Source organism: Oncorhynchus nerka, linkage group LG4 (assembly GCF_034236695.1).
Source record: "Oncorhynchus nerka isolate Pitt River linkage group LG4, Oner_Uvic_2.0, whole genome shotgun sequence".
Taxonomy (NCBI): domain Eukaryota; kingdom Metazoa; phylum Chordata; class Actinopteri; order Salmoniformes; family Salmonidae; genus Oncorhynchus; species Oncorhynchus nerka.
The window spans coordinates 63,577,328-63,599,270 of NC_088399.1; the positions used below are offsets into that span (position 1 = coordinate 63,577,328).

The 21,943-nt window shown below is 41.6% G+C and overlaps 1 pseudogene; it reads left to right on the forward strand.

Annotated features, from left to right (window-relative positions):
- Window positions 1-1,980: 1,980 nt before the first annotated feature.
- On the forward strand, window positions 1,981-17,316 carry LOC115128775 (proteasome subunit beta type-8-like; annotated as a pseudogene).
- The last annotated feature ends 4,627 nt before the right edge of the window (window positions 17,317-21,943 follow it).

A 21,943-nucleotide genomic window follows, 5' to 3' on the forward strand; every position in this document is an offset into this window, starting at 1 on the left:
GATAAACTTGGATAAGCTAACACAACGTGCCATTGGAACACAGGAGTGATGGTTGCTGATAATGGGCCTCTGTACGCTTATGTACTGTAGATATTCCATTAAAAATCATCCGTTTCCTGCTACAATAATCATTTACAACATTAACAATGTCTACACTGTATTTCTGATCAATTTGATGTTATTTTAATGGACATAAAATGTGGAAAATTCATTTTTTGGGGTGTGAGTTGTTTTGATTTCAAGGTATTGTATTGTACTGTATTCTTCCCTTCATTTTGAGTGGCCCACGCTCTCTATTGTTCTTCTGTGACCCCCAGTTGACTGTAAAACCATATATGGAGCAAAGGTCTATCATGTTATCTATCCAAGAGATAGGAAATAGTGTAGTGAACCTGCCACGGTGTAACCACTCCCTGCCAAATCTGATGCTTTTTATTGGCTATTGAGAGGCTTTGAAGTCACTCCCCAGTAAGAGCAGTCCTCCGGCAAATGGAATTCTGCAGTATTTCAATTAAATGTTTCAAGGACAAAATGACTTAAGTGAATTATTTAAGTATGTTTGTTGTTGTAGTGGGAAAGTAACATTAAGTAATCCCTGAAAATGATACTTTAAGGAAGCTGACTTTAAGCTTCTGGGGCTCGTAGAGTGTTTGTGAGAGTGTCGTCTTTCCATTGAGGGGTCATAATAGTTTGTTGTAGCTGCAGCAGCCACATTTGCCAAAGTCTATTTCAGTAACCAAGATAACTGAAAATTGTTTCCAATGTATGATATTACCGTGATATCGTATGATATAGTGAACCCCCCTTCCAAGTGGCGCCCCAGGACAGAGTTTGGGAAACCATGCTCCACAGGAATGAATGAAATTCTACAATATTTCAATTAAATGTTTCAAGGACAAAATAACATGTATTTAAGTATTTTTGTTGCGGTAGGGACAGTAACATTCGTAATTCCTAAAAATTATACTTAAAAAATATATATATTTTGTCATTTTTTATGTTTAGCTCATATAATATCATTTAAAAGTATGCATGAAGGCGTCTGTAATAGAATGCATGTGGCAAAAATAAATGTAAACATTAATACATTCATTTCTATAGCTTCCAAAATAATCTTTTTTACGCTAGTGGGAGAATGCCAAGATGGAGGCACGGCGGCTTCAACACTTCTCGCCCCTATCAGTCATCTAGTGTATATATGAAATATTGGTTTGCACCCCACAGGCGTATAATATCTCAGCACACTGCCCCCACCACATGATTTCAAATAATTTAAACTCAGATCTGGAATTAGGTCACGAGAAGTGGAGGGAACTGGCACAATAACAAAATGGAGGACAATCACAAGGGATAGTCAACTGCTGTGTTGGCTACATGCAAGAATGGTTTGGCTTCAGAAGTTTCCGTAGTTGGCGGTTTCCTTACTTACTGGCTCATCAGAACCTGATCCTTCCTAGTTTGCCTAGTAACTGATTATGTATTGGCAGTCAAATCATAGCTGGGAGCTCCCAAAACTACTGCAAGGAGTTAAGAGCATTAAGGTATAAAATCATGGTTACTGATGCCCTTGGGATGTCCCTACCATAAACTCTAATCCTAACCTTAACCCCTACCCTTACCCTAAACCTTAACCAAGACCCTTACCTAACCCTACCTTAACTCTTACCTTACCCCTTTTCAAATTCAACTTCAATGGGGTGACTTCAGAGTCGTAACATCTCAAGAATCCCACTTAGACATTTTCCAGAAAACAATGGTTATAAGGCACTAATAGATGGCCTTTGCTGTTAGGCAAACAACCACATTATTAGCCAAATTTGGTCACTTTTTGTGACACAAATTCTAAAATAATCATAGAAACCCCATTTTATTTAATAGAGAACACATTGTATTTCATAGAGAACACATTGTATTTCATAGAAAACACATTTCACATTTTGAAATGGTGACGACGTCGAGGGCTTTGTGGTCTGTGGGGAAATGACAGGAAGCCACAGGTGAAGAGAGGAAAGCGAGGCAGTACCGATGTGGCTATTATCTTAGGTCACACACATTCCTCATGGCAGCTTTCAAAATAACTCATTGTTGACTTGAAGACTCACAGGGTGAGCTACACTCTTATTTAGATTGATGGGGCAGCGGTAGAGACGGTAGATAGTTTCAAATCCCTGTATATTCAGATCTCTGTGTAGGCCTATAGTTACTCTATGCATACCAAGGGACGAATGAGCTGAATATCCAACTCCTCCTGTAAATGTGTTTATCTTGATGCCATATTAGACGATGTATATATCTTTCCCCATCCTATATTTTTCAATTCTCCCCCAACCCCCATTTAATTTAAGGATCTACAAGCTGAGGAACTAAGAGAGGATCTCAGTATCTGCTGCCTCTACGCTCCTTGCCAACATGGTGGTCAACTACAGAGGGATGGGACTCTCCATGGGCACAATGATATGTGGCTGTGACAAGTAGGCAAGTTAAAGTTAGGCCCTTCGGGTTGCTTGGTTTGTGTGTCTCACTGTTAGAATAGATTGTCTAGTCTAGTCTTTTATTAACAAGTGATCAATGATATGGTCAATCATTTGATAATGTCAGTATTCAGTAATATCATCGGTCAGATGGGTTTGTTTTGTATACGGCTTGACTACGAAGTTTGCTCTTTTAGTGGGTAATTAACAAACACTCATTAGTTGAAATTGTATTGTCAGCCTGCTACTAATAGACATTCATGATTATTATTATTGTTATTATGATAGCAGGGTCCTGGGCTGTATTACGTTGATGACAATGGTCTGAGACTGGGGAGACATGCTCACCACTGGGTCTGGTAACTATGGTATGATGGACAGTGGCTCCCAATATGACTTGTCTGTTCCAGAAGCCTATGATTTGGCACAGAGGGCCATATTTCATGCTACACACAGAGATGGTTACTCTGGGGGAACAGTCAACAGTAAGTCTGAGCTTATTACCTGGTTTGTAATGTGTGTGTGTGTGTGTGTGTGTGTGTGTGTGTGTGTGTGTGTGTGTGTGTGTGTGTGTGTGTGTGTGTGCGCGCGCGTGTGTGTGTGTGTGTGTGTGTGTGTGTGTGTGTGTGTGTGTGTGTGTGTGCGAGTGTGCGTGCGTGTGTGTGTGCGAGTGTGCGTGCGTGGGTGTGTGTGTGTGTGTGCGAGTGTGCGTGCGTGTGTGTGTGTGTGTGTGTGTGCGAGTGTGCGTGCGTGGGTGTGTGCTTGACTCTGTCTTTGTTATTTGCACTGTATCACATCAATACATCACACATAGTCAAATAAGTATGTAAAATAATAAGTATCATGGAGCCGTGACCTTCTCTTGGGCAACATTAAATGGCAGTCACTGTCTTCAATAAAATACTTTTTTTAGAGAACTGTCATAGTATTTTTTTTAAACAATGTGGTTATGAGTATAAGACAATTATTTTATTTCAAATATTGAACAAAATAAAATCTTTAAAATTGTCTTTCAAATATAAGTTCACATTTAGAATTTATTTTCTCCTGCCACAGAACTTTCTAATGTGTTTTACAATAAACTCTCGTTAGATCTCACAGGTATTTGGAGAAAAAAAACAGGGCTGACATGACATTTCTGTTCCCCAAGAGGTCTATAATAACCTTTTCATACCACTGAGCTAAACCAAACCAAGCTGAGCCGAGCTGAACTGTGCTGGCCTAGTTACGCAACTGGTTACGCATCCACCATTGATGCTGGAACCATTCTGAAAAGGACAATGTGAAAAGAAAATATCTGAATAGTTCCCGATCGTTCTGATCGTTCTGATTGTTCTGATTGTGTTCTGATTGTGACGTCACAACTATTCCACGCTGGGTGACGATTTGGAACTATTCCACGCTGGGTGACGATTTGGAACTATTCCACGCTGGGTGACGATTTGGAACTATTCCACGCTGGGTGACGATTTGGAACTATTCCACGCTGGGTGAATTTTCTTTTCAGAGAAAATGTACGTGTAGTGATGTCCTGCTATTTTTGTTATTGTATTGTCATTTGAAATTTTAGAATAAAAATAAATAAACACAAAATAAATATATACTATTTCATGCTGGGAAGATTTTTCCATGACAGAGGCAACCAGAGTCAAGTGTTTAGAGAGTTGGGTTAGCTTTAAAAATATATATATATTGTTCTTATTCTAAACATTCAGTGACATATGCATCATAATGTAGAAACTTCAAACATAGATACATACCATTCTATATCTATGGGCCCTAGTCTCTAAATACATGGCTTTGGAGGCAACCAAATCTAATTTACGGCACGCAAGAGTTAGAGGCGGGTCCGGTCCACATTATATTATGGTACGGGATTAATGTTTCTTATTTTACTACACAGAAAGTCCCTGGAGGCCCGTCCCTTGTTCTTTGTCTATGTTTTTGGCAGTCTGCCTGGCTGCACCACTGCTAAAGCCACAAGACATCAGTACTCCACCTCCCCCTACCGGGGAACATTAACCTATCGATATAGACCTTAGGTGATACTGGCAACCATTTTATGACCAGATCTGCGACTGGTACACATCACTGCGAAATGGCCGCGGTCGAGTCGCATACAAATATTGAGCATTTCCTTTTTTTAGAATCCTTAACACTGATCAGGGAAAACACTTTGTGCATTTATCTTGCAGGTGTTTTGAAGTATTCACTTGGTCAGTGTCTTGTGAGTCTTCTGCTCACCTTTTCTGTTTGTGCATCTGCAGCACTGGTGCAGACATACATCATCTAGTCATCCAAATCATTGACTTAATCAATCAAAGTTTTGATAAGAAGTGCCTGGGTTTATATACAGTATCCTCTCCTCTCCTGCCCCTTTAGGTTGGTGACTCATTAACAACAATGCACCTACCTACTGCCTACAGAGAGGGAGGGGGAGCACAAAGGGGAAATACCAGCAGCCATCTCATCTCAAGACCTTCTAGCATCACAAACTGGCCGACAATCAGTTGATCTGTATCTGACATGGGTGAAGCTGCAATTGTGTAACCACTCCATGCCGAATCAGTTGGCTTGCAATCACACCCAATGATGTACAGTGCATTTGGAAAGTATTCCGACCCCTTGACTTTTTTTCTTACGTTACAGCCTTATTCTAAAATTGATTAAGTTGTCGTCCCGTCCCCCCATTAATCTACACACACTATCCATAATGACAAAGCAAAAACAGGTTTTCAGAAATGTTTGCAAATGTATAAAAAACGGAAATATCACATTTACATAAGTATTCAGACCCTTTACTCAGTACTTTGTTGAAGCACCTTTGGCAGCGATTACAGTCTTGAGTCTTCTTGGGTAAGACGCTACAAGCTTGGCACACCTGTATTTGGGGAGTTTCTCCCATTTGTCTCTGCAGATCCTCTCAAGCTCTGTCAGGTTGGATGAGGAGCGTCGCTGCACAGCTATTTTCATGTCTCTCCAGAGATGTTTGATCAGGTTCAAGTCCGGGCTCTGGCTGGGCCACTCAAGGTCATTCAGAGACTTGTTCCGAAGCCACTCCTGCGTTGTCTTGGCTGTGTGCTTAGGGTAGTTGTCCTGTTGGAAGGTGAACCTTCACCCCAGTCTGAGGTCCTGAGCGATCTGGAGCAGGTTTTTATCAGGGATCTCTCTGTACTTTGCTCCGTTCATCTTTCCCTCGACCCTGACTGGTCTCCCTGCCTCTGAAAAACATCCACACAGCATGATGCTGGCACCACGCTTCACTGTAGGTATTCAGACCTTCAGAATCTTGTTTCTCATGGTCTGAGTCCTTTAGGTGCCTTTTGGAACACTCCAATGAGGCTGTCATGTGCCTTATACTGAGGAGTGGCTTCCATCTGGCCACTCTACCAGGAAGACCTTATTGGTGCAGAGATGGTTGTCCTTCTGGAAGTTTCTCCCATCTCCACAGAGGAACCTTGGAGCTCTGTCAGAGTGACCATCAGGTTCTTGGTTACCTCCCTGACCAAGGCCCTTCTCCCCCGATTGCCAGCTCTAGGAGAAATCTTGGTGGTTCAAAATTTCTTCCATTTAAGAATGATGGAGGCCACTGTGTTCTTGGGGAGCTTCAATGCTGCACAAATGTTTTGGTACCCTTCCCCAGATCTGTGCCTTGACACAATCCCGTCTCAGAGCTCTACGGACAATTCCTTCGACCTCATGGCTTGGTTTTTGCTTTGACATGCACTGTCAACTGTGGGACCTTATAGACAGGTGTGTGCCTTTCCAAATCATGTCCACTCAATTGAATTTACCACAGGTGGACTCCAATCAAGTTGTAGAAACATCTCAAGGATGGTCAATGGAAACAGGATGCACCTGAGCTCAATTTCGAGTCTCATAGCAAAGGGTCTGAAAACTTAAGTAAATAAGGCAAAAATGATAAAAAACAGTTTTTATTTTGTCATTATGGGGTATTGTGTGTAGATTGATGAGAATTTGTTTTATTTAATCCATTTTAGAATAAGACTCAAACGTAACAAAATGTGGAAAAAGTCAAGGAGTCTGAATAGTTTCCAAATGCACTGTATATACATTCTGGATTGCTGATGCTATGTATTGGCCATTGACAGGCTTTGTAGTCACCGGTCGGCCATATTGGCACTCCCCAGTAAGAGCAGTCCATAGTAATGGATGGAATTCTACAGTATTTCAGTTCGATGTTTCAAGTACAAAATTACATGTATTTAAGTATTTGTTTTGTTCTAGTGGGGACAGTAACATTAGTCATCTTTAAAAATGATACTTTAAGGACATTTTTTAAATACTTTTTACTTTTATCATTAGCTCAATTAATATAATTTAAAAGTATCACTAAAGTTGTCTGTAATATAATAAATGTGGTAAAAGCTTTATAAACTATAGCTTGCAAAATATTTCTTACAACGATGGGGGAGTGCCAAAATGGAGGCACGGTGGCTTCAACACAGCGCCCCACAACCGTCATCTAGTGTATATATAATTTATTGATCGCATCATGTTGGAAAGTACCTTCTGCCTTTGCTTTCACTTTAGTAAAACCACTTCACCAAACAAAACCATGCCAAGCCCTGGGTCTTGTGACTGCTATTGAGGCTTTGATACACACTATTGCTGTTCAACAAGGACACCTTATCTGATCGTAATAAACAAAAGGCTGCATTAGATTTCATTACACAGACTTGGTTTGGTGTTAGATATTTGAGAATAGTCTTAGCAAATGAAGCACAACTTCCAAGCCTCATCATCAGCCTCACCTTAGGTAACCCATGTTGATAGTGAGTCACCACGGTGACCTGACACCGAAGATGATATCAAACATGCTGATTGTGGTAAACAAACAGCAGAAGTCCACTGCATGTAAAACTAGAGAAGCCAGTTTGCAGCCACAGAGGATGTGTCACACACCAAACCAAAATAGGCAGATGATCTAAGATGTCTTCCTGTTTGTTAAAGCTATAGGAAACTAGATAGTCTAGACTGGACCATTACTGAATTTGTTGGAGCTGCAGCAGCCTCATTTCCCATAGTCTATTTCAGTAAGTAAGATCACTGAAAAGGGCCTCCAATGTATAATATCACCATGATATCACATGATATAGTGGACCTAGTGTGGTATCCAGCTATGGTATTTTGATTGTCCTGATTTCTGACTAAGATACAGTGGTATCGTGCATTATTAAGGATTTATACCAGCCTTCTCCTGACACCACAGAACTTAGTATTACATGCTTGGGGGGTGTCAGGTAAACTCCCGTTGTCTTGTTGTGAATCCCCTAGATTACCCTGAAGACAGCACATTTTATTGGCCCTTATTGGTTCATCATCTTACAAGACGACATGCAGTTTCCTGTCCCGTTACAAAAAAATGTGAATGTGGTCTACTGGAAAGTCCTTTTGAGTGTGTTGAATTAAGGATTACAGTAGTTAGGGAGTTGCGCCCCACAGAGGTACAATATCTCAGCACACTGCCCCCACCACGTGATTTCAAAGAATTGAAACTCGGATCTGGAATTAGGTCACTAATGTGGGAGACAAGAATAGGAGAGAACTGGCACAATTTCAAACTTGAGGAAACTCTCAAGGGATAGTCAACTGCTGTTTCGGCTAATAAAAGATGGAATTGGCTACATGCAAGAATTGTTCCGCTTCAGAAGATTCCTTAGTTTCCTTACTTCCAGGCTCATCAGAATCTGATCCTTCCTTACTCCCATAGTAACTGATTATGTAATAGCAGTCCAATCAAAGAACACCCAAAACGAATGCCAGGAGTTAAGAGGAACAAATATATTGTATTTTCTGCTTTCTGGTGGATGAGATTGGATTTAGGCAAACAACCACATTATTGGCAACATTCAGCTACTTTTTCTTGACACTAATTCCGAAACAATCATAGAAAATATTTTATGTCATGGGAAACACATTAAACTTAAAAAAATAAATATATATTGTGGTTACACTTAAAAATATGAAGAGGTCAAATGGGCTCCCGAGTGGCACAGCGGTCTAAGGCACTGCATCTCAGTGCTTGAGGGGTCACTACAGACACCCTGGTTCAAATTCAGGCTGGATCACAACCGGCTGGGATTTGGAGTCCCATAAGGTGGCACACAATTGCCCCAGTGTCCCTGTAGGCTGTAAATTGGCTGGTGTAGGCTGTCATTGTAAATAAGAATTTGTTCCTAACTGACTTGCCTAGTTAAATTAAGGTTACACACAAGGGCTTTGTGGTCTGTGGGGAAGCCACAGGTGGTGAGAGGCAGCACAGATGTGGCTAATATATTAGGTCACACACATTCAGTATGGTGTAATTGCAGACTGCAATTTGGGGGCGTTTCTTGATGTCGGCTTTCCTTGATATCAGGAAACACCCATTGGTCAGTCCATTGATACCTGCCATTGGTCAGTTTTCACATTGCCCCACACTGCTTATTTCGAGGAGACTTCCCGGATTTACAATGTCCAAAAAACACTTGTTTTAAAGGAATGCTTTACATATGATAGGAATTGCATCATTTGTTTATACAGTACTAAGCGTGAATGTCTAGAACCAAAACATTTGATCATATTAGTCCATTGCTAACCTCCCTACACTGGCTTCCTCTTAAGGCAAGGGTTGATTTCAAGGTTTTACTGCTAACCTACAAAGCATTACATGGGCTTGCTCCTACCTATCTTTCCGATTTGGTCCTGCCGTACATACCTACACGTACGCTACGGTCACAAGATGCAGGCCTCCTAATTGTCCCTAGAATTTCTAAGCAAACAGCTGGAGGCAGGGCGTTCTCCTATAGAGCTCCATTTTTATGGAATGGTCTGCCTACCCATGTGAGAGACGCAGACTCGGTCTCAACCTTTAAGTAGGCCGGTTGGACATACTACCAAATTCTCTAAAACGACGTTGAAGGCGGTTTATGGTAGAGAAATTAACATTCAATTATCTGGCAACAGCTCTGGTGGACATTTCTGCAGTCAGCATGTCAATTGCACACTCCCTCAATCTGTGGCATTGTGTTGTGTGACAAAACGGCACATTTTAGAGTGGCCTTTAATTGCCCCCAGCACAAGGTGCACCGGTGCAACGATCATCACGTTGGGAAAAAGTCCCTTCTGCCTTTGCTTTCACTTTCACTTTAATAGACTTCACCAAGCAAAACAAGCCAAGCCCTGGGTCTTGTGACTTCTATTGAAGCTGTTATACACAATATCGCTGTTCAACAAGGACACCTTATCTGATTATAATAAACAAAAGGCTGCATTAGAATTCATTACACAGACTTGGTTTGGTGTTAGATATTTGAGAATAGTCTTAGCAAATGAAGCACAACTTCCTAGCCTCATTATTAGCCTCACCTTAGGTAACCCATGTTGATGGTGAGTCACCACGGTGACCTGACACAGTCAAGGATATCAAACACGCTGATGGTGATCAACAAACAGCAGAAGTCAACTGCAATGTGAAACTAGAGAAACCAGTTTGCAGACACAGAGGAAGTGTTGCACACCAAACCAATCTAAAATAGGCAGATGATCTAAGATCTCTTCTTGTTTGGCCAGAGTTCATGTAAGAATAACACTTACGGGTGCCCTGTGTTAAACTAGACTGGACCATTACTGAATTTGTTGTACCTGCATCAGCCTCATTTGCCAAAGTCCATTTCATTAAGTAGGATTACTGAAAAGGTTTTACAATTTATGATACCATGATATCACATGATATAGTGGACCTAGTGTGTTATCCAGCTACAGTATTTTGATTGTCATGATTTCTGACTAAGACACAGTGGTATTGTGTGTTATTATGGATTTGACACCAGCCTTTTCCACCTCCTGAGATGACAGAATTTAGTATTACATGGTTGGTGGGAGTCAGGTAAACTCCCGTTGCCTTGTTGTGAATCCCCTAGATTACCCCGAGGACAGCACATTTTACTGGCCCTTATTAATTCATCATTTTACAAGATGAGATGCAGTTTCCTGTCCCGTTACAAACATTTTTTAATGTGGTCTACTGGAAAGTCCTTTTGAGTGTGTTGAATTAAGGATTAACAGTAGTTAGGGAGTTGCGCCCCACAGAGGTACAATATCTCAGCACACTGCCCCCACCACGTGATTTCAAAGAATTGAAACTCGGATCTGGAATTAGGTCACTAATGTGGGAGACAAGCACAACAAAATTGAGGATATTCTCAAGGGGTAGTCAACTGCTGTTTTGGTTAATAAAAGCCGTTGTTGGCTACATGCAAGAATTGTAAATGCCTTAGTTGACGGTCTCCTTGCTTCCAGGTTCATCAGTACCTGATCCTTCCTTACTCCCATAGTAACTAATTATGTAACAGTGGTACAGTCATAGAACAACCCAAACTACTGCCAAGAGTTAAGAGGAACAAGCAGATGGTCTTTGCTGCTATCTAGTGGATGAGATTGGATTTAGGCAAACATTTAGGCAAACAACCATTATCCGTCTACTTTTTTTGTGACACTAATTCCAAAACAATCATAGAAAACTTATTTTATGTCATCGGAAACACATTTTACTTTTTGAAATGGTTATAATATGCGTACTCTTAAAAAGATGAAGAGGTCAAGGGCTTTGTCTGTGGGGAACCTACATGTTGTAAGGGGAAAGAGAGGCAGCAGAAATGTGGCTATTATTTTAGGTCACACACATCCAGTATGGTGTAATTGCAGACCGCAATTTGGGGCGTTTCTTGATGTCGGCATTTCTTGATATCAGGAAACGCCAATTGGTGCTTGCCATTGGTTAGTTTCCGCACTGTTTATTTCAAGAATACTTCAAGATTAACCATGTCAAAAAAGCACTCGTTTTAAAGGAACGCTTTATATATGATAGGAATTGCATGATTTAAAAAAATACTAAGCGTGAATGTCTGGATGGCACATGATGGAAAACTATTTATCAGAATGAGCATTTAGCATTTTTTAATAGCACGAACAAACTTCACATTTACTCTTGTCCAACACCTCAAAATCATATTGCATTACCTACAACAAACATATTAGACCGTAAAAATAGTAAATGACCCAGTTAACATTACTAATGTTTATTGAATAACCATTTAGAGTTGAAAACATAACAGTCTAACACTGACACAAGTAAACTAAACTTAGACTGTGTGTGTGTGTATGAATTTCTGGCAAAGTGAGAGACAATAACTCTGGTGTCTTCAGCTAAGCTAGAAACTTCACAATCTTAAAACACATGCTCAATTTGTCTGGGCATGAACTCTACAAGGTGTCGAAAACGTTCCACAGTCGTCATAACGAGGAGACCAAGGCACAGCGTGATAAGAATACATTCTTCTTTTATTACACGAAGACCACTAAACAAAACGACCTTGCCGCTATAAGACACGAGTGCTGACAGGCAACTACACATAGACTACACAACAATAAACAGCTGCCTCTGATTGGGAACCAATTCAGGCCACCATAGACCTACATTTACCTAGACAATACCAAAACCCCATAGATATATAAAAACCCTAGATAAGACGAAACACACATACCACCCTCATCACACCCTGACCTAACCAAAATAATAAAGTAAACAAAAATAACTAAGGTCAGGGCTTGACACACAGGGATGCTGGCCCATGTTGACTCCAATGTTGTGTAACGTTGTCTGGATGTCCTTTGGGTGGAGGACCATTCTTGATACACCCGGGAAACTGGCTCCTACTACCATACCCCGTTCAAAGGCACTTACATATTTTGCCTTGCCCATTTACCCTTTCAATGGCACACATACACAATCCAGGTCTCAATTGTCTCAAGGTTTAAAAATCCTTCTTTAACCTGTCTCCTCCCCTTCATCTACACTGATTGAAGTGTATTTAGCAAGTGACACCAATAAGGATCATAGCTTTCAGCTGATTAACCTGGTCAGTCTATGTCATGGATTAGAGGAGAAGAGAGAAATAGAACATTGACGTTACTCATTTTTTATTTAACCTTTATTTAACTAGAACAAATTCTTATTACATACAATGATAGCCTACCCCGGCCAAACCCTCCCCTAACCAGGGTGATGCTGGGCCAAGTGTGCGCCGCCCTATGGAACCCCCTATCACGACTGGTTGTGGTACAGCCTTGGATTGAACCAGGGTCTGTAGTGACTCCTACTAGCACTGAGATGCAGTACCTTAGACTGCTGTGCCACCCAGGAGCCCCAAATGACGTTGATGACGTTATGACTTGCAACGAGTGCTACTATAGGATCTGGGTCAGAGGAACATAATACATACACACAGTCATACACCTTAAAAACAGAGAGACATACTTGGTTTAACCCAGACCCCCCAGACACTCCCCAAACCAAGAGGGGCCAACCCTGATCCTGGAGAGCTATAGGGTGTGCAAGCTTGGCAGAGGTGTAATTAAGTAGTAATACTATTAATACTTAATTAATAAGTAATTAAGTAAAAATACTTTAAAGTAATACTTAAGTCATTTTGGGGGGGAATCTGTACTTTACTATTTATATTTCTGACAAACTTTTACTTTTACTTCACTACATTCCTAAAGAAAATAATGTACTTTTTACATTTTCCCGGACACCCAAAAGGTACTTGTTACATTTTGAATGCTAGCAGGACAGGAAAATGGTCCAATTCACACACTTCCCTGGTCATTGATACTGCCTCTGATCTGGCAGACTCAGTAAACACAAATGCTTTGTTTGTAAGTTTATTTTTTTTAATTTGACCTTTATTTAACCAGGCAAGTCAGTTAAGAACAAGTTCTTTTTTTCAATGACGGACTAGGAACAGTGGGTTAACTGCCTGTTCAGGGGCAGAATGACAGATTTGTACCTTGTCAGCTCGGGGTTTGAACTTGCAGGCTTCCAGTTGCTAGTCCAACGCTATAACCACTAGGCTACCCTGCCGCCCCCAGCAGTTATGTTGGAGTGTGCCCCTGGCTATCCGTAAATAAATATAAAACAAAATTGTACCGTCGAATTTGCTTAATATAAATAATTTGAAATGATTTATACTTTTGTGTGTGTGTGTGTGTGTGTACATGTGTGTGTGTGTGAGTGTGAGTGTGTGTGTACCTTGATCTCCTCCAAAGAAACCATGTTATTGGACAGCATGTATTCCTTCAGCATAGTGATGATGGGGTCACTCTTACTGTGCACTTCCTGGACCTCCTTAGGGGTACGCTGGTTCTTTGGCTGTCCCCATAGGATAACCTTTTTTTGTTCCAGGTAGAACCTTTTTGGGTGTCATGCAGAACCCTCTGTGTAAAGGATTCAACCTGGAACCAAATAGGGTTATTCAAAGGGTTCTCCTATGGGGACAGCTTAAGAACTCTTTTAGGTTCTAGATATACCTTTTTTTCTAAGAGTGTAGCTACAGGAAGTAAAAAAAAGGGGGTTTGACCTGATTAGCAGGGTTCAGCTCCAGCCCTTGGCTTATGAGATAGAGAGACACATAGCCCTGGAAAGGAAGGGGTGCTAGAGTATTGGGATGCATTCCCCCCCAAAAAACGCACTACACTGAGGGGTGTCTAGACAGACTAACATAGGGAGTGAGGGAGAGAGGCAACACAAAGAGGTGGGTAAGGCTAAAACAGAACAGATTAAGGGAGGAGAGAGAGAGAGGAGAGGAGAAGAGGAGAGGAGAGGAGAGGAGAGGAGGTGTGGGGAGGAGTGAGGGGGTGGAGAGAGACCAGGGGTCAGGTGATGGTAACAGGTTCAGGGGTCAGAGGTCAGAGATCACATCACACCTAACCCCGGGGTCGCTCATGCTGTGTCCATAGTAATGGTAGGTCTCCAGCTCCATAACAATTGGACCCTGCCAGAGAGGTTTCCTAACCAAGAGACTCAAGGTAGCCAACGTCATTACACTACTGAATAGCCTGATCAGGGATTTATATTGGAGCAGCAGTTCCTCAGCATCTTCCTATATTCATAATCTTGCAGCACACCAGGAGTACCAGGAGTGGTTAAACTGGGACCAGTCGCAGCTCTGTGCTGGAGTCTCTTCCACCGAGTGCCTCTATGCTGGTCACAATAGCCTCCCTGTCAGGGAAGAGACACTACTGTGATACTAGAAGCTGATCGTCGCTCTGAGATTAGATCGTCTGAGATAAAGTGATTCTTCAAGCTCTATATTGGTTCGCTAACATGAGCAAGGCCGGCCTGCTCATTAGGCAGGATTAGGCGGCCGCCTATGGCGACAGATAGAAGAGGGTAACATTTTCAGAGCTAAACTGACTAAGACGCACCTCCAACAAAACAAAAAACATCACATAATTCTGCCCAAAAAACATATTTTTAACACACCTTTTTCTCATCGCTGCAACGCCCCAACAGGCTCGGGAGAGGCAAAGGTTGAAGTTAGGTGTCCTCGGCCTAACCGTGACAGCTCACCCCGGAAGCCAGCCTCACCAATGTGTTGGAGGAAACACTGTTCAACTGGTGACCGGGGTCAACCAGCTCGCCACAGGGAGTCGCTAGAGCACCTTGAGCCAAGTAAAGTCCCCCGACCAAATAGCATTTTTGTCCCACCCAAATGACCCCTCCCCCCCTCCACATTCTGTGATGGCAAGGTAACTGCTGTTTTGACCTAACATAAATGTTTTTATTTATTCCCAGTGCTGAGTTAGTAGTATAACTAACATTTAATGTTACATAATGTTTCAGTCCCTCTCGACTGTTCAGTTCTGTCTGAAATGAACCCTTAACCTTTAAATTAACTCGCTAGCTAGCTAGTAGCTACCACACAGCCAGTTCAGCTCTAGCCCCTAGCTATCTGTCAGGTAGCAGTATCTAACAGCTGTCGTGTGTATGGGAATGTTTTGTAGCCTTTTTGTCCTGTTTCAACAGAAATAAATGAACTTGTCTGGTTTTCGCCAGTTGATGTACCCTTAGAGCTAGCCAAGAGTTGGCTAACGTTAGTTAGTTAGCTAGCTCACTAACTTCAGCTATTATTTTTGCCTCAATCCCACTAGACCCGAATCAAATTATGAAACCAGCGGCCAAACGATTGAAGACCTATATTTGGATGTTTTTTGACAGCACAATGTGAGTTTTTATTACAGTCAGTATAGCAATGTAATGTTATTGATCTGTCAGTTTCCCTAGTTAATTCACTACTTTTCACACTTACACTGTATAAACAGCTCTACAGGCTACGCTGCCATGGTGTACAGTCAGTTCACAACACTATGCTCATCATGTCTTAGCGGGATCAGATGGTGACAGGTGTCCCAGCAGGCTCAGACAGCCAGGGAAGACCAGTCTACAGAACAGGTGAATTTTCTAGTATACTATAACAATCAATGAATGGATACAAAGTTCCATATTGAGTTGATAGGGTAGGCTAGAGTCTGGGATCTGGGAATAATGTTCATGTCAATTATTGAACCATTGATTCTATTCTTGGATAATTTAAGGTATAAATGTACACCAAGGTAATTCTTTGTCATGCCTCATCTGAGCAGGATCAGATGACAACAGAAGTCTCACGGGGTCAGACAACCAGGGAAGAATCTGTAACAGTGCTGAGGTGAACTTTTGCAGAGTTTGTGACAGCGCTGAGGTGAACTTTTGCAGAGTCCGTGACAGCGCTGAGGTGAACTTTTGCAGATACAACACTATTATCTCGGTGCAGACACACTGGACAAGCCAGAAGCTCCCAAGTTTGAAACTATTTTAAGAGAGCTGTCACGCCCTGACCTTAGTTATCTTTGTTTTCTTTATTATTTTGGTTAGGTCAGGGTGTGATGAGGGTGGTATGTGTGTTTTTGGCTTGTCTAGGGTTTTTGTTTATCAATGGGGATTTGGTATGTCTAGGTAAATGTAGGTCTATGGTGGCCTGAATTGGTTCCCAATCAGAGGTAGCTATTTATTGTTGTCTCTGATTGGGGATCCTATTTAGGTTGCCATTTTCAATTTTGGTTTTGTGGGTAATTGTCTATGTGTAGTTGCCTGTCATGTTTTATTGGCTATGTGTAGTTGCCTGTCAGCACTCGTGGTATATAGCGTCACTTTTGTTTCTTTGTTTAGTGTTTTTCCTTAATTAAAAGAAGAATGTATGCTTATCACGCTGTGCCTTTGTCCCATCGTTACGACGAACGTGGAGAAAGATGAGTGGAGGACATCCTCGACCTGGGAGGGGGTAATGGCAGGGGACAAGACCCTGCCATGGAAGCAGGTGGATGGCACAGGAGGAAAGGCGATGATACGAGGAGTCAAGGCAACCACAGAAACCCCAAGAAAATGTTTTGGGGGGTACATGGAGCAGTCGGCGGAGCCAAGGAGTAAACCAGAGCCAGTCTGGGAGAAGGAGGATTCGGATGAGCGAGAAATGGGGGAGTTGTTGAGTTGGTGGAGGAAGCACGGATTTGGAATAAAATAACGTGTTGTCAGTTTGGTGCCACCTGAGTCAGCTCTCCGTACTCGTCCTGAAACGTGTGTTAAAGTTCCGGAACAATTGATGCCGGCTATACACACCAGGTCTCCAGTGTACCTTCAAGACCCAGTGCGTCCTGTGCCAACTCCTCGCACTCTCCCTCAAGTGCGCCTCCACAGTCCAGTACGTCCTGTTCCTGCTCCTCGCACTCGCCCTGAGGTGCGTGTCACCAGCCCGGTACCACCAGTGCCGGCACCACGCACCAGGCCTACAGTGTGCCTCGGCAGTCCAGAGTGTCCGGCGACAGTCTCCGGCGACGGTCCGGGGTCTCAGGCAATGCTCCACGCAGCAAGGGTCCCCAGCCCAGGGCCTACGGCGAGGATCCGCAGTCCAGAGCCTCCGAAGATGATCCTCAGGTCTGTGCCACAAGAGCAGACTCAGTGTAAAGAAGGGGGGGCGTCGAGAGCCGCCACCGAGGTTAGATGCCCACCCAGACCCTCCCATATAGGTTTAGGTTTGCGGCCGGGAGTCCGCACCTTTGGGGGGGGGGGGGGTACTGTCATGCCGTGACCTTAGTTATCTTTGTTGTATTTATTATTTTGGTTAGGTCAGGGTGTGACGAGGGTGGTATGTGTGTTTCTTGTCTAGGGTTTTTGTATATCTATGGGGTTTTGGTATGTCTAGGGAAATGTCGGTCTATGGTTGCCTGAAATGGTTCCCAATCAGAGGCAGCTGTTTATCGTTGTCTCTGATTGGGGATCCTATTTAGGTTGCCATTTTCCATTTTGGTTTTGTGGGTTATTGTCTGTGTAGTTGCCTGTCAGCGCTCGTGTTATATAGCGGCATGTTCAGTTTGTTTTTGTTAGTTTGTTTAGTGTTTTTCCTTCATTAAAAGAAGAATGTATGCTTATCACGCTGTGCCTTGGTCCCATTGTTACGACGAACGTGACAAGAGCCTACAAACCCATAAAGCTTATTTCTAAACTTTATCAAGGGTTGATAGAGGATTTTCCCATTGACACAAAACATGTGAGGAAGTCCTAGGAGACACTATTAATGATGTTGAATAGATACAGATATGTTAGAATGCCCAGTCATGATCATATACTCTCAGACATAGATTCCTGCAGTTTAAGACCATCCATAGAATGTACTATATGCCAGTGAAACTGAATATCATACACTCAGAAATGTTATTCCTCTGCCTGAAGTTTAAGGTGTAAAACACAAAAGGGGACATATTTGCATATGTTATGCTCTTGTGAAGGCTGGCTGAATTCTGGTTCTTTTATCTCTGCATGTCTACTTACTCTCTTCTCCCACTTTTTGATTGCTTGGAAATGTTGATACAGGAGACTGTTATCAGAAGAAACTGTGTAACCTAGCATTTATAGAGGCTAAGAAATGCATTGCCATTAACTGGAAGGTTGGTTATCCAACCTTTTATCACAATGAATAGCAGAAATGTCACGTTATGTATCATTCTATTTGATTTTGTACAAGATTACGGGTATACTGTGCAACTTTCATAAGCTCTGGATGACCTATATGGAATACGGTACGACAAAAGAGTCTATTAAAAACATGCCTACGTCAGAGGAGATACTTATTTAGGCAATCCCTAGCTGCTGGTCTGCTCAGTCCTGGCCCTGGGGGTCTGCCGTACTGTTGGTTGTCACTCTGACCTTGGCCAATTTATGAATGCTTCACTAAGATCCTGAAGCTGAGTGGGGGGTGTGTTGGTTTGGGGCGTTGCAGGACAGTGGACTCCTATGGGCAGGACCGGGCGATCCAGTGATATTGTGTGTAAGTAAAAAGAGCTCTACTGTACTATTAGGCTTATGATATGAATTACAGTGCCCTCTGTAATTATTGGGACAGGGAAGCATTTTTTTCCTCTTTTGGCTCTATACTTGGAATTGAAATTTGGAATTCAAATAAAGCAATGACTATGAACTGACTTGCCTAGATACATTGAAAAAAAAAAATATATATACTGTATATATACAGTGGGGCAAAAAAGTATTTAGTCAGCCATGGATGGATGCTACCATGATTACGGATAATCCTGAATGAATCGTGAATAATGATGAGTGATAAAGTTAGACGCACAAATATGATACCCTCGACATGCTAACCTCTCACCATTACAACAACAGGGGAGGTTAGCATTTTTGGGGGGTATTATATTTGTGCGTCTAACTTTCTCACTCATCTTTATTCATGATTCATTCAGGATTGTCCCTAATCATGGTAGCATCCACATTCATGTAGAAGTGTTTAGAAACATATTTTATTCTTATTTACAATATAAGTGACCCCCAAAATGAATCCAAAAGGGTCATATTAGATTGTGTAGAAGTGGGGGGAAATTAGCTTTTAGATGCCCAAAAATATTCTGAGGAAGGACCCCCAGACCACCCCCACCAGGTTATGCCACCCCCACTTCTAAAACCAAAGTTGCGCCCCTGCCAAAAACAATGTACATTTCTCTCAACCAGTGGCATAGGTGAGCGCAGATGCCACCCTGTGATAAGCAGGGCCCACTTTGTCAAAGGCAGGGGCGCAAAATATGTTGCTTGTCCATTCCCAGCACACCTCTCCAGAGTGCTGTTGGAGAGACTCATCGCTGCAATGCTCCACCCATGTTCCGTCAAAAAAAGCATCTAAAAAAATCTATATATAAAGGAAGAGAAGTTTAGGCCTATCCAGAGAGGGAGAGAGAGATATGTGTGTGTCGGCAGCATGCTACGACACCAACATGCATTTCTTTATCCTTGTCAGATAGGCTACTGCCTCTGCTATACAGATGTGGGAATACAGAAAGAGGCAAATTTTTGTTAATTTCGATCAGATTTGTAAAAGTAAAGACAATAATTGTATTATTAGGTTATAGGAGTAACTCTGGTAGCCATAAAACATTCTTCCTCACCTCAAATTCAACTGCCAGATTTTTTTATTTTTATTTTTATTTTAGTTTTTATTTATTTATTTATTTCACCTTTATTTAACCAGGTAGGCAAGTTGAGAGAGAACAAGTTCTCATTTACAATTGCGACCTGGCCAAGATAAAGTTGTAGTTGGAGCGCCGGTGATCGCTGCCTTCATATCATAGGCCCTCCGAATAATAGGCTAAAGTGTATACATTTTATGAGGATAATCAGGTTGTGATGGTGTGTGGGTGCTTTGCTGGTGACACTGTCTGTGATTTATTTAGAATTCAAGGCACACTTAACCAGCATGGCTACCACAGCATTCTGCAGCGATACGCCGTCCCATCTGGTTGGCGCTTAGTGGGACTATAATTTGTTTTTCAACAGAACATTGATCCAACACACCTCCAGCCTGTGTAAGGGCTATTTGACCAAGAAGGAGAGTGATGGAGTGTTGCATCAGATGACCTGGCCTCCACAATCACCCAACCTCAACCCTATTGAGATGGTATGGGATGAGTTGGACTGCAGAGTGAAGGAAAAGCAGCCAACAAGTGCTAAGCATATGTGGGAAGTCCTTCAAGACTGTTGGAAAAGCATTCCAGGTGAAGCTGGTTGAGAGAATGCCAAGAGTGTGCAAAGCTGTCTTCAAGGCAAAGGGTGGCTACTTTGTAAAATATTAAATATTGATTTCTTTTAACACTTTTTTGGTTACTACATGATTCCATATGTGTTATTTCATAGTTTTGATGTCTTCACTGTTATTCTACAATGTAGAAATAGTAAAAATAAGGGAAACCCCTTATTAGGGTGTGTCCAAACTTTTGACTGGTATGGTATGTTGTGGCAAACACAACGTTATGGCGCAACAGAATAAAACAAAACACTTGCGAACTGGTTTAAAACTACATAAAAGTTTTTAACCGGCAATATTGCAGCAATTACCAAGAAAGGCTAGTGCCTACCCTACCCAACAAATGACAGCAATAGGCTAATTATGTATATTTTACAAAAGACCTACTAATAACCTATCACAATTAAAAACAGAATGAAACAAAACAAGTTTTGCATATTTAAAGTACTGGTTTAGACGAATAAATAGGCCTACAATAATAACAATGATATACAATAACAATAATAATAATAAAACAAATGAATATAAATATGGGAAAAAAAAGTCAAGTTCAAAAATGGTAAGCTACCTGAATAGGGAGATAGATGCACAGTTGTCTGCATTTGTCCATTTGTGTGGTATTAAGACATATTCTGCTAATGTCTTCTATCATATAAATCAAGTAGAATTGAATGAAACGCTTTTTCAAAAGGCTGATTTCTTTTCCAGATCCTGCTAAAAAATCTTCCCAAAAATGTTTCTGCTCAACTGTATGCCAGTATGCAAATGGTAGAATGAACAAGTTGTGCGTTCCATCTGGCCACCGCATTCAGCAGAGTCTTTTGTGCATCACATATCACCTACATATGTAGAGTGGAAGCTTTTCGTGTTCATATTGTTGAAATCATTTTGGGATGGTTATTTTATGGTGATATGGGTGCGTCTATTGCTCCGTTCTTATTTGGGAACCCATTGATGGCATCATGGCATGGAAATTGTATGTATTGTATGTATTACTGCTCGTTTTGTTGATGATTGCATCATCCAAAACATTGGCTTATTGAGGACTGTGAGATGCCCATTGACAAACTCCTGCTGAAACGTGCCAGTTGCCAAAAACCCGAGGATGGATAGCACTTCGATGTGCACCGGAATGGCACACGTTTGCATTTTTAAAGTAGGTCTTCAATCCTTGCAAAAATCCTATAAGATTGTTTTTTGGATATGGTGTCTGAAGTCCCACCTGTTCCTGAAAACACGCTCTCTGCGAAATGCAGTGTGTGCCAAATCTTCAAACAGGGCAAGATCAGCCATCTCTCATTTGATTTCCCATTATGTCTTTTATAATATTTCAACAATGTTTTCACTTTCCCAAGTGCCTCTAATTAAACAAATGACATTACTTGATATATATTATTATCGTAACAAATGCACTGATCTGATCAAATGATATAGCGTGCAAACAGGTGTTGCATGAATTCACAACGTAAATACAATGAAATCGATTTTTTTTTATTACACTCAAAA